This window comes from Stegodyphus dumicola, chromosome 7, assembly GCF_044657685.1.
Source record: "Stegodyphus dumicola isolate Sdum_Otavi_A_Nest chromosome 7, ASM4465768v1".
In the NCBI taxonomy this organism is placed as follows: Eukaryota; Metazoa; Arthropoda; class Arachnida; order Araneae; family Eresidae; genus Stegodyphus; species Stegodyphus dumicola.
This window is the reverse complement of record NC_140774.1, coordinates 150,629,910-150,644,745: the sequence shown is the minus strand read 5'-3', so window position 1 is coordinate 150,644,745 and position 14,836 is coordinate 150,629,910. Positions and strand designations below refer to the sequence as shown.

The following is a 14,836-nucleotide window of genomic DNA, read 5'->3' as shown; positions in this document are numbered from 1 at the left end:
GAAGTACCTGACGAGAAGCTTTATAGGTAAGTACCACATTTTTGTCTTTAATAAGTGCTATACAGAGTACGGATAATTTTTGCAGACTCAAATTCAAAAACCATAATTAAATGTGAATGATTATATATCACTTATATATATTTGTTCACTTCTCTTCAATATACGATTCATGTTCCCTGACAAGAAATTCCAATACTTTTTCAATAAAGTCAAATCACATTGACTTTATTGAAAAATTTTATATTATTTCGGAAGTCAAATCACATTGACTTTATTGAAAAATTTTATATTATTTCGGAAGTCAAATCACATTGACTTTATTGAAAAATTTTATATTATTTCGTAAGTCAAATCACATTGAAATGATATGCTAAAATTCCTCAAGAATTAAAAATCAGCGATGGAATCTTTAAGAATCGAACAATGAATTGCATTGACAGAAAAGAAAATGTCTGGAAAGGTGGACTTAAGGAAAATCCGAGTAGTTTTCAAATAATCATAAAGATTAAATATTTATCAGATAAATGCCAGACAAGTTTTACTAAAACATTGGTTCATGTATTTATCTAAATGAATGTGTTGTCAGCTGTCGGCGAAAGGTGTCGTCGGCTAAAATTCTGAAGCGATTAAATGTCTGCTAGGTCTGCTCGGTTAAATATGCCTGTCATTTAAACTATGAATTCTATGCAGCAGTGTGGGTCCAATTATCATATGACAATAAGGAAGTTACTTCAACGTCCCTAGTATAAAGTAAAATAAAGAAACAAATTCACATTTCGATTGACCATAAAAACATAATAAACAGTCACACGAATGAACATCTCCCACGCACAAGCTCCCAAAAAAAAAACTTTTACATGCATTTAAAATAACTACCACTTTTTCAAAATGACAATGCATATTTCTCGGAATACATGTACGAGTTGCTTACGCGTAAGGACCTGCGAGATAAAATCTTAAATTCTGAATCATATTTTCTAGCTATCAAAACAGGAAAAATAAAGCTAACTTGACATCATAATCTTTACTTCATCTTTAAATATATCCCTTCTCTCAAAGTGGGCTTTACGGAGAAAATGACAGACGCGAAATGTAATTCAATTTTGATACCGTTTCTGTATCAGCTGCGAAGTCGTCTAGATGTAGCGCCATCATGATAACGTCATGGGCCAAAAATTTTGAAACTGTCAAATATAAACAACGTTCATAAATGTCCTTTGTGGCCTTTATTTTCGCAATCCTTGGTCACAGACATACACATCCAAGCATAAAAGTGTTTTAAATGTTGCAAATACACACACTACCATTTCAAAAATTTAAAAACCTAATTTTTTTTACATTTTTTTCAGTCCCTGTATAGTTACAGAATATAAAATTACACTTTAATTTTGAGATAAATTTAAGAAATAAAAGTATAAATGAATAATTGATTACAGCTAGGTTCTGATTAGAATTAATTTATTTTTAATTATAATGAAAGGCAAGCGACTTAATTAAAGTACAGCACATATTTATTTTCAGGCATACCAGTCACCAGCATAATGAATACAGCCCCAAACTGAAATATCTTAAATAAAAGTTAACATTATAGAGGCCGTTATGCAGTTGATATGTGTGTTTCAGCTGTGTGGTTTATTTAGCATTTAAATAATATTATGATTTTATACGGTACGATACCTAAGTTTTTCCGTTCATTCTGAAATATCATTTATTAAAATACTAATTCATAAGCTCTTACTAAATTTTAGTAAAAAAATATAGCAATGTAAAAGGGATCTTATTTTTGAGTAAGTAAGTTTTGTTACATACTATTATATTTTATGTACAATATATAATTTATTTTTGGATATTTTTATAGTGTTTGTTACGGTTTAAATAAATAATCTACTTTTATAGTTTCATAAAAACTTTTAGAAAGGAGAAATTACTAACTAGCCGGTTATAAATGACAATTTTAACCAGTAACCAATAGTTGAAAATTCGATAAACCTACAATTACCGGTAAGTAGGATAAAACTGACATAATGTTAAATCATAAACAAATAAGCTTAAAATTTCCCTAACAGTTACTTTTCATTTAATTTTCATCTTTTAATAATACGTTTATCATGATACTTTCTCAGAGAGAGATTTGTGTAAACTGAATATCAAACAGCTTTGTTTAAAATTTGTGTTGTTACTCTTTACTGCCAGCTTTCGCTCTTGTTCGTGAATCTACAGCTTCCTTGCTAAAGTAGCTGGTAGAGCTGTAAAAGAGGTACCGAGAGATTGGGCTGAACTTAGTAACAGTTTAAGTAAGGTTTCCCTTCCTATTAGATTAAATGAATATGGCAAAGATCATTACGGCTATTTGTCTAAGAGCAGAGTTGTCTACGGGTAGGACTTTCTAAGAAAACGGGGCTCGTATTCACGTTACACATGCGGTCAACTAACCATACAGCTTGACTAGAACCTAATTCTCAGTATTCAGTAGTCTTAAACACTGGGTCAATCATGGAGGTAAGACTTCCTACCTCCATGGGTCAAAGGAGGGGCACAGGCTTTCTTTTCGACCCTCGAGTATTCATAGATTCCAGTTTATGCTATTTTTGTAACTATATTGGTACAAAATAGCCTTGGCCTAAAAGAAAGCAACCAGCCTGTTGTTGTAAAATCTTCCACGAAGCAATCCATTTTAGTTTGTTATTACTCTAATTTTATAGTACTCACAAATCATGATTAATAGAGTTAAGCTTCACACTTCAATTTTTTCTTGCATATATGATAATTAACCTAGTACCAACGGAAATAACTCGGCAAGTTACCATCAACGTCTGTGGATATCCGTTGCGTGTTAATTATTTATTTTAAATATTTTGTCACTATGAAAGTTATAAAGTAACCTAACAAATGTGCACAAGTACCGGAAGGTCGTCAAAAAGGTAGGTGGGACATTAGAGTTTCTCTAGTGGTGTACCGCACTAACTGTGCAGCTCAGTCCTATTTGTGATGGAGAACTCCCGTGGGACGATCAGAGGATCTCCCATCCCTCTTATTCTATACCAAACCACTTGAAGCGACTTTCGACTCGCCAATATTTTAGCTATTCTCCCGCAGCACAGGCATGGTACACTTACAAACATCTATGCTTTCTCGAAGATTCGAATCCGACTCTATCGGTACAGTAGGCAGCTGACAGTTTCGCTAACTACTCTAAGGATTAGAGCAGAAACAAAATCGTATAGCGGCACTCTTGGCTACTAATATTTATACACCGGTATCCATTATATGCTCTTTAAATACGATCTAATTTTAATATTTCTGCTGTGCCTCGAAATTTGAAAAGATTAACAAAGGATAATTGAAAACAAAACTTGTTGCTTAACCGTTAGAAAATTCCACGTCTAATACGAATTAGTAAAAATGATAATACATTCTTCTCCACTTTCCATTCCGAATTCAAAGAATTGCACATTGAACAACTTAATGCACAAAACTGGCCCGCACAGCTAAGTAGTCGTAACAATCTCCATACATTATTAATCAACGTAGTACCCTCAGCAATAACGTTCACTGAACGGTAAATAAAGAGTTGGCTAGCCTTTTGGTCTAATCGAGAAACCACAAGAACGGGGAGGTAAAATAAAGTACCCCATAACTCAAGACTCACAATGGACGCGGTCTCGGCAAAGAGAGAAAAGCAATATTGTGTTTCTCTAACAACTTCTATTTCCTTGGCAGAGATCAATACCTTGTTACACACTCAAAGAAATACCATAGAAAAAAGAAATAAGAAAGGAGGATTATTCCTCAGTTATCCGAAGAAGTGGGGACACTCGATAGTAACCACAGAATTGGAGGATAAAACTGGATTAATTCTTCTAAAGTAAGAATTCCAATTAAATATACTTATGGCTTACAGTTTGTACCTATTCGTATGGTGAAGAGTGAACAGTTGTTTTATTAAACAACTAAGCAATTGCCATAACTGTGCAATAAATGTACAAATAATATCACTGCTTGGAGACAGCACTAACATTTTTAATTAGATCATGTACCTGAAATATCAAAGAAGATATTCGAGTGAAAAAAAATGTCTGTATTAAATCTATCTTACATAATTTTGCTTATCAGATAACAAGTAAACAGTGCCAATATATAAAACATTTTTACTTAAGCTTACTTAATGAAGCCCTGATTGGTGTAGTGGTTACCGATGCTAGTTGCCTTGGACTGGGTTTCGAATTCCGGAGAAGGCGTAGATGTTTGTAAGTATAGAGTGTCTTTGTGACATGGTGACAATTCAAATATACCGCGAACCAGGATCTTCCGAAGTGGATTTGGTGGTAACGAAAGAAAGATGGGAGACCCTTGGATCCCTAACACAGGGTACTCTCATTCAAAATGGGATGGAACTAGCCAAAATCGCTTTGTTGTCTATAAAATGTCCGAGACCCGTGCTAACAACAGGCGCAATTCTGAGCTCATAGCCATGACAAAATGAATGGATTTCTTCTGATGTTACTGTCAGTTAAGAGATAATTACTGAGATAGTTATAACAACATCAAGCTTACCTAAAATGGGTGCTCTTGGAAGTCTCTAATATATAAAAGATGGAAAGATGGTAAAAATTACCGTTTTACGGATTACATTAATATTCCCTTTAAAAATATCTAGATTTTAAAACTCGTATTCCTGGAGGAAGGAAAGTGTAATTTCGAATTATCGATTATTAAGCAAATCTCTTGACTGTTTAAGAGAAGAAAGTTCAAAAATCATGTATAGAATATATTTGCTCACAGGATACCTCTGTGTAAAATAAAGATTATGAAGTGCTTATTCTGATCTTGATATTCATAAAGTGTGAATGATTAACCAGTTCACCGTTTGCCCCGAGAGAAATACGTTCACAGAAAAGGCATCGTCATCCGTTAGCGTCGGCAGACTCTCGTCGGGGTGAAATTTGGTCTGAACCGTAACCCCCGAGACACATACGACGCAGCGACGTTTTTCCAACCCCCACAGAATGAGTCGAAAATCAAAAGGGGTGATTGATGGGTTACTTATCTTCTCAGCGGTGTTGCATTAGGATCACAGCGGGGCTGTTTCAGGAAAGTAAAGGATGGGGACACTTTCTTCGACTAGCTACCCCCTCAACATATCTTATGAGATCCACAACAGCTTTCTCCTTTTCTATTAACGGACAAAGGGATTTGAATGCTATCCTTTCAATTCTTAACGATTCAATTCTTCTCTTTTGTTACAGGTCATCAAGAAAATAATAAAACAAAATTCAAGGATATTTCAAATACTAGCTAATGCCCTTATTTTTACGTTATATAAAGCTTTTTCTTGACAATTAAAAATTACATTTACATTGCAATAGATTTGGGTTGGTTATGGCGTATGATAAAACCCAATAGATGGGGTTAGGTGCAGGAAATGGAAGTGGGGTGGGTGCAAAGGGAAAAATATCTGCTCTAAGGATTACACCAGTCTTTGTGTTATATGTTGCTCCTTAGGGGGTCGTTATTCACCATCCTTCAGTGTGACAGGTACGCTGTTCAACCTGATTTGAACAGAACTTCTAAATAGGCTTTCACAGGTGGTGAAAGGGGGAAAGAAATATTCTGAACCCAGTTTTAGACACAAAAAGTTTACCTTTGGATGCGAAAAATAGCACGAAATGTTTACGATTTTCCTAACGGCGAACTGGTTAACTGTTTCCTTTTGGGGCACATTTTTCAGAAAAGCTGTTTCATACTCACAGTATGAGTATCATTCATAAATCTAGTACAGCCTGACATCTCGATCATCGTAAAAGCTGTTTCATACTCACAGTATGAGTATCATTCATAAATCTAGTACAGCCAGACATCTCGGTCATCGTAAATTGAACTCATATAGCATTTATTAGAATTCTCATCCATTCAGCAGCAAGTAAAACCCGTTGCATTAATAATAGTCCATTATTACCGTATCAAATTGATGGCCATTAGTGGCCGAATATTAAGACCACAGAACACTGTTACTTCAACCGAATTCAAATCCTGGAGAACGGATTGAATGTACGAGTGTTTTCATGGCTTTTTCCATATGTTACTTCAATGCGATAAATTTTTTATTAAAAACTCTCCATGAAGGCATCTATCCCCTTAGAAAGATGGTATTAACAAACTTTTGTCATAATCCAGTCTAGTACAATACACCAAATTTAAACCGATTATATTTAGTTTGTTACTGTCCTTAGAATCGTTATGTTTTCGCTTAACGTTATTTATTCTTCCACCTCATTTACATTATATTAACGTTAAATTGTCTTATTCCAAGTTCTATTCTTATGGAATTTATGTAGGCAGACAACACGCTATTTAAAAGCAAAACGATTAGAAAAAAAGTATTTTTTCTTTGGTATAGAATCAACCTGCTGTGCTCAAACTACCTTGTTTTGTAAGTGATCTCAATAACATGTTGAATCACATGTAGGTTAAGTCACGTTTCGGATGCGATATTTCGGCTAGCATTCAATGTGCACAGTCAGAAAACAGATTCACATGTTGGCTGCGAAGATCGTAGTGTACTTTTGTCTTGCAGTACAACAACCGTCGCTGATATCGATTCGGTTCCAAAGTTATTGACCAGGTTCAAGACACGATAATGCGCTCGTGTAATTACAGTCCTTACTAAAAGACTGTTAAAGTAGATGATAGTAACAGAGAAAGAAAAAGTCAGGTCCTAATACTGATTAGGATACAGAATTCATGGACTAACTGTCTTACAAACAAAAACCTCTTCGTGGAGCATTTTTAAGAAATTACACTCAGATGAAAGAAGATAAATTGTAAAGGTATTATATACAAAACTAAATTTTACTAGAACAATAAAAATGTTATGTATGAGACTAAAAACTATAAATAACACTTAAAACTTATATTGGTATAGTTCTTTATCAGGATTAATTCAAAAAGACTTCTTTTCCCAATCGACTTTATTGAAAATTTATAAAACGAAATGAAAGACAACTATGTGGGTTAAACTTACAGATTTCACACTCAAACGAATTAGTTTCTTTCAATCGATATATTGCCCAAACTGTGACCTTTGGCTAGGGAATCGAAGATATCGGAACAAATAAAGTTTTTAGACTTGAGAATTAGAACCTGCAGATGTTGGGTTATTTACATTTAAGTGATTCATTGATTTTGCAGAAATAAATCTTGATTGAATTGGCAATAAAACATGGAATGCTGTTGCCAATATTCACTGAAAAGCAGATACATTTCCTTTTGAGAGGAGAAAAACATAATCACATTTAATTTAAAATTAGTAAGAATGTTTAGCGCAACCATTTTGCTAAAAATTCTACCCAATTCCGAATCAATCGGACACATATCTCTCTTCCCAGCGTTTATTGTTATTGAAGAAGATGAACTTGTATCTGATCGTTCTTGAAACAGATAATATTTTTTAAAATTCTACGCCAAACTGGATTGCTTCTTTGCCTAATTTTAAATTTTACATCGGCATGTTTTTCCTCCAATTTGATAATCATATTAATTAAATACAAATTCCCCATTTGTCTAAACTTTAAGCTATTTGTTTTAGCATTACAATGTATCTCTCATTCTTCCCGCTTTCTTTACCATATTTAATTCATGAAAGATTGTTATTACTACTATTTTTTGGTAAGTAATTTTTTAATTGTTGCATTCTCCGTTCGTACTGTCTATAGTGCAATTAATTATCACATCCAATTGGTTGATATTTTTTTATTTGCAAATGAGCTTTTATATATCCTGCTTTGATAAAAATATAACCATCTCTACAATGGCATTTGAACTAAAATTTAGAAGACGAGACCTTTACCAACCCCTGGCTTTCATTTTCGCTCCTCTACGTAGTCACTCTTTAGGCTAATAAAAACGAAAAACATTATCATGCATGCTTTAAAGGAAATTGTGGTTAGTCCAGCTAACATTTGGAAGATCGATAGTTAAACTTTCAGAATTGATTTTTGTTTTACTAGAGTTGATTTTTGTTTCTTGCATTAAAAAAGGGAACGTATTAATCTCTACAGTGACGCCCGAATTAAAATATGGTAGACAGCAATTTGTTTCTACACATTAATTCATGCATTATTTGATTTTGTCGACTGGAATTCTTGCCTTTTCCCAATCGACTTTTATGTTGAAATGATGCACGAATTACTGTAATTGCCAGTGTTGTAAGTTAAGTTTTTTCAAATTTTTAGGACCACTTTTATAAATCAAAATGTTCTGCGGATCCCTTTCGGAAGTAATTTTTAGCAGATGTTACTACTAGTTTACTTATATTTTTAAAATACAATTAATTAAAATACATTTTAAATTTATACCGATGTTAAGCGCCGCCCAGACGGTTAGGGAAGCCTATTATTATACGGAAGGACCCGGGTTCGAATTCCGGAGAAGGCATGGATGTTTGTAAATGTACAGGTGATCTACCTCAATACTGAGGTGAAAGTAGAAGTACAACCTCCTTGAGGCTCTGGCAACCATTTTTCCGTGAAATACATGGGCAAGACAATAACAACCGATGCTAAACAATTAAGTTAAAGAAGAAAATTTACTTTCTTTGTTTAATAATTCAAGATATCAGACTTTCTATAATATTTATTTTACTAACAAAACATTAAATGTTGGTATTAGCAATTAATGAGCTCGCCGATTCTTTTGCATTTGTTCTGTTTTTGGTTGTATGCTGATAAGCTTAGGTCTGAGCTCTGCACATACATTAATTCTATTTCGGTGCTTTGTTTTTATTAGAAGCGATGCAGATGTTTTCACATAGATATATAGAAGCCATGTGTTATTTATAAAGTGTTATAATTTTAGGTGTAATGTAGTACACGCATTAACTGCTAGCAGTTAATTCAAATTCAAATTAACTGCTAGCAAATTAACTGCTAGCAGTTAATTTGAATTTTATTTTATGTGTTTTTTGGAAATCAGGGGGGGAATCATAAGGACAGGTGTCGATGAACGCAGTTTGAGAAATGCTGCTGGAAGCGATTATTACGGTCAACTGCCAACTGGAAAACACATGGCTTGAATTCCGGGAGGGCATATTTGATTTGCCATGTTTCCTTGTTAAAAAAAAAAAAAAAAAAAAAAAAAAAAAAAAAAAAAAAAGAGGAAAAAGAAGAAGGAAAAAATGAAAACACTAATCTTTACAAATATATATTTCAAAATCAAAATTCCCTGTTATATTCTTAAAATACATAAACAGTTGCTATTTTTTTTAAACATTTAATTCACTGTAATGCTCAGATAATGATCATTAACAACAGTCGAAAGGAAATAACCTGAAAAAAGATTCGCTTGAATAACTGTGAACACTTGCACTTATAATTGAAGTAAATATTTCTGAAAATTTTTGTAATAAATTTTGGAAATAAAAAAAATATATCTCTTAATAATTGAGTTTAAGTTAAATTCTGTCTTTATTGAGTTCCAACTTTACTTTAAACTATTTATTTATTAAATTTCAGTGTTAATCTAAGCAATCCTAATCTCCCTAAGAATTTCCATTTGGAAGTAAATAAATCTCCAAAAGATGGGCAGTGTTTATATAATCTAGAATATATGATTTCTAATCATAGTAAATATCCGCAAAAGCCGTTTTGTACATAAAATACCAGAACAACCAAAGTAAACACGAATTATTTCTACCATCTAATGCATTGCGAACTATAATTTCCTTGCAAACTCTTGTTAGGCAAGTTTTGGTAAAGTAAACGCAAGAGAGTTCAAAACTGCAAACACAATTTCAGTAGTAAAGGTTCTGTTTTATTAATGATATTAACGTTTCAACAAACCGGGTGCGTTAACTGAAATTTCATTAATCAAAACTTTGCGAGGAACGAAGTCCTTTCATCTAGACAGCATTCTGGATTTTAACAGAGTGGCAGAGATATCATTCAGAAGAGGACTATGATTAATGCCTTTCATTCAGTTGCAAAAGCCTGGGTTCAACTACATAATGATATAATGATGATCTATCATTAAGTGTATGTTATGCCGAACCATTCATTTGCAGCAATTTCTTCAATGCTTTGGTTAAAATTATTATGCGATTTTAAATTTATATTATCATATATGAACTCCAAACATTATCTAATCGTAAATGTAGATTAAACTATAAACTATTCTTTAACATCTACACTTTATGCATAAAATATTTAAGATCTTAAAGACAATGCGACATATAAAAATAAATAAGTAGATAAATAAAATGGTAATATTTAAATGAATGAATCATTGCCAACCAGGCGGTACCTTTACTACTGTATCTTTCAAACTGCAGCATTATTATTTTTATCGGTACAATACAGTGATCCAATAAGTCTTTCAACATTAACATTTCCATATGTTTCAATAATAACAGTACTGTTAATAAAATACCTGGGCTGGAGCAGATGATTATTAACAATGCTCTCGCCATTTTAGCGCATATATTAGCATAAATATTGAATTTTTCAATTTCGTTCTGATAAAATGAATAAAATCACGCCTTTTTATGACAAAATCGCTATCAAATCCGATAAATGGATTAATTGTATGAGTTTTTTATGCTTTCCCTATTAAGGTAGCACAAAGTGGCCGAGCAGTTAAAGACTGCTAAATACTAGGTTCGATTGTAACGGAAGAGTTGGCTACATGGTTGGTTTTTGTGTAACGTGAAAATGAGCCAATGTCTCTTACAAAGTTTTCCACGAAAGCATCCTTTCTGTTAGGAAAATAGCACCTCATGTGCTTTGTCATATTCAAATAAACAACCTCATCCGTAGCAATACAAGCAAATTTTCTTCAAAAATTCCCAACGACGATATCCTTCTCTTAAATCAGAAATCTCCATGAGCTTTCCTTTAATTAGTTAACCAGACGATTAAACACAGTTACCATTAGCTTTTCATGTTATAGAAAGCCTCTTAGCTTTTAAATTTTTTTAAACATACCTTCACGCAAATTTAAAAATCATAAAAAAAATCAAACGGACTTTCTCAAAATCTTATGTGTATGTTTTTAGAAGTTTAATACAAAGTAAGCAAATACCAGAATGTAATAACCATACTTTGAATTCAAGGTAAGTAGACTTATTACATTACATTCATTCTTACTTTATCAAAACGTAACAACAACTTTATGAATATCAGTTAACTCAAGTTGCTAAGGGAGAATTTTTTATAGTACCTTATTTATCCCGCTCTTTTTTATAATAGAAAATACTACAGAAAGAAATTTGTAAAAGGCTCGTTTGTGTTAATTACCAAATGAAATAAAGAAGGAAAACGTATGGATGGCATGCATGCATTCGCTTTTGATTTTAAAACCCTCTAAACGGCAAGGTAGTATATATATACCGCATAGAATACTTTTTGAGATATCTGTAAGAACGCATATATACGTGCATATTTCAATATGCCAAAGATTTTAAAGCAATATATCGAAAGAAAACAAATCCAGGTATGAAATAACAGGAGAGTTTTTACATTAAAATCAAAAAATTATTTGTTCTCATAGAAGTTTTGGGAAATTTGTGCTTTCTTAGCGAAAACCCTGGCCTTTCAGAGAGTTAAAAATATTGCAATATTTTCATCATGGATGTTATAAGGTATTTTTCCCGCCTTCTTGGCATGCCTCCGTGGTGTGGTGGTCTACACGCTGGGCACGTATTCCAGAGGTCAGTGGTTCGATTTCCGGCGAAGGAGTTGCATATTTTTTAATCTCTCTTCCTTCCATAAAAATCCTAATGTATCTACAACGTTACAAATTTTATGAAATACACTTCTTGTGATTGCAGTATTATTCTGAGTATAACGAAACCTTTCTAAGATGGGTACTCAGTTTTGGATGATTTTGGTCTTCATTGGAGATGGTCATCTTAAGGAGGTAATGCTTAGTTTTCAGAAATATTTGTTACTTTCGGAATTGATCGTCTTGGAGAGACAGACGATATAAGGGGGTTCACTGCCTTTTAATTGGTGAGAAAATATAAAATGAATCCCTAATTTCTCGCTATTGAGATATTAAGTTTTAAGAGATAATAAACTGTTACAGTTGCATTATCTATAATAACTAGAACTATTAATAACTAGAAACAAAGATGCAGAACTTATGCAAAAAATACAAAAAATATACAATAAAGATAATACGAGTAATAAGTATAATTGCAGTGTGTTTTAATGACTTTCATTAAATGAAAGCTTTATCTTAAATCTACCTAACATTGTGTTTTACAGATACTTTATAGTTTACAAAAACACAATTTCGGAATCAAAGTAAAAGTTCATTCGGTGAATGAGGAACACAAATATTAATTTCAATCTAGTTAAAAACATGGAAATTGTGACTATTCTTAATGAGTTAAATTTGGTTATTGTGGTTTCGTAAAGCCACAACAGAAGCACAGGGAAAAATTCCATTTAAAAATGTCATCTTATTTGTAATCAAGACCCTTCTCTGGCTTCGCGCAAGAGTTTAGATGCTAATATTCTCCTTGGCAAAGCAAATAAATAATCCAGCAGTGAAAGAGCCGAACCAATCAAGCAAATTCGGTACCCGTGACTTTAACCCTTTTACGTTGGATTAGGCCCTAACCAACAGAAAGGAAGCAAAAGAAAAAAAAAGAAGGAAAAGGGGAGATTGCTGCATTTGATCGATTGAGATGAAAAAGAGAAAAAAAATCATGCCATCGTTCATCAGCCGTGCGAGAACGATGACACACACAGGTGGTAAAGAAAAAAAAAAAACGAGAACGAAACAAAACAAAATAAAATACTGGTGCAACTAAAAAAAGTGTTAAACGTATATATCACAATTAATGAAATTACAAGAAACATGCTGTCTCATCCTGTCATGGTGCCTTAATCACTATGACGGTCGCTGATAAATTTATTTGATTTAAAAGGGGCTTAATACGAATGACATTATATTGTCTGAAATCAAAAAGATATGAATTATAAAGAAATATGCCAATGAAAAATTTGTTGCTATTTCTTTTGAAATGATAGCTCCAAGCACTGTTCTTAGTGACTCGAAACGTACTGTAATAAGCTTAAGCCTTTTAGACATTGCAAGAATAATTTACTTGAGAGATACAGCAACGAATAAAAATCACACAGCTATAAACGTTTATTCTAACTCAACGATTATGCCTCCTGGCAGAATTTTTGAAGATTATGTTTCGAATTTTTGTACAATAATGTTACGGAAGATAAAAATTTAAATTCTGCAGTACAATATATGCAAAAAAGGTTTAAAAGAATAGTATAAATTTAAATGCAGAGAGAAATGTTACACTACTTGGAACATCCATCTGCAAAAAATGCATCGACTTTGCTTTTGGAATTCATTTGGATTCAAGCTTCCAGCAAAACCAGTTATATGCCTCAAGAGAGGTAGGCGTTCTCAGAAATTTTAAAGTGAACTGACTGAATGAGTTATTCTGCAAAAAACATGACATAGAAATAAAACTCTGCGCTCCCAGCCAGTTTCAGTTTCATATCTTTTCCTTCTTATTTCTTTTTATTATTTTTATATATGTTACTTGAGATATTTCAGTATCTCATAAGGTATGTCAAGCAACTGGACACTTCTCATTTCACGGGGCACTTCTTATAGTTTCCTTATAGATCAGAAAAGTCGCTTAAAACCTTCATGGATCTAGATAAAGTTACTTGCTTTTCCCGGATTTCTGTCAGAGTGATTTCGAAAGATACAATAGTGAGTAAAGTTATGAGTTTTGATTGGCAATCATACTCAGGTTTCTCGTGAATTTTGATTGGCAATCGTACTCAGGTTTCTCGTGAATTTTGATTGGCAATCATACTCAGGTTTCTCAGCAAATCCCTGCATGAATATTTGGGGGAATTCAGTTGAACGTTTGAAACAATTTTAAGCAAAATAATCATGCTAGTTTAAGACAAGCTAGATAGTTTAAGAAAAGTTCTCTGAAAAATTAAAGATGTCGGATATAAAATCTTATATTTAGAACAGCGGCTTTGTTTTCATGGTGGTAGGCAAACCGTCTATTATAGCCCGCGGCCTGAGCTCGAATGCCGGAAAAGACGTGGATCATAAAATTAGTAAAGCAACAAACTGGTGTTTGGCGTAGATTTAGTAAAAAAAAAAAACTCAATCGATTTCGAAGGTAAATAGGTACAGGTCAGAAATCTTCAAGACTGGAAAGGGGTGAGCGCAAAGGTTGTATTTATACGCTACGGCAGTAAAGCGAACAAGAAGGCAGCGTCATCTGTCGTAAATAGTAAGAAAATCGAACATTTAAGATAATATAATTTTAAAAACGTTAGGAAGGAAACACAAGGTTGTTACTTTGTTAATTTGTTTCCCATTCGCATGTTTCTCTTCTGTTTTGAAGGCATGAATATTTGCAGCATGGAGGTACTTATAATACTATCGAGTAGAAAGCCCTATCAAGAGGCTGTTTGAAGAAGACGACGGATAGCAGTATCTTTGATATGTGTCCCAGTGTGTTTTCCATGAAATCTGCGACGGAGTGTCTCATTCTTGTACGTGTAATTCGTTTTCCCCCTTGTGGAGCACCCCAGGCAACATTCTCGGAAATGAAAATAAATAATTAATGCTCATGAAACGAATTAATTAAATTTCAAGCGTTTGCTATTTGGAACAGCCACAATATATCTGCAAAAAGTTGCTCAAAATAATAAACTCAACTAGGATATATTATGATATAATCTCACAGAAATCAAGTAGCAAGTAGAGACTTGAAAATGTTTCGCTTATTTAGTTTTTCAACATGTAGTTGTACATTTATTTCATTAGATTGCTCATGCAC

General features: G+C 33.1%; 1 protein-coding gene across 3 annotated transcripts in view; it reads right to left on the bottom strand.

Annotated features, from left to right (window-relative positions):
* The window catches only part of LOC118187669 (core alpha-(1,3)-fucosyltransferase-like), a 631,908-nt gene that overhangs the window by 202,467 nt on the left and 414,605 nt on the right, over positions 1 to 14,836 (bottom strand). The gene's annotated exons all lie outside the window — the stretch shown is intronic.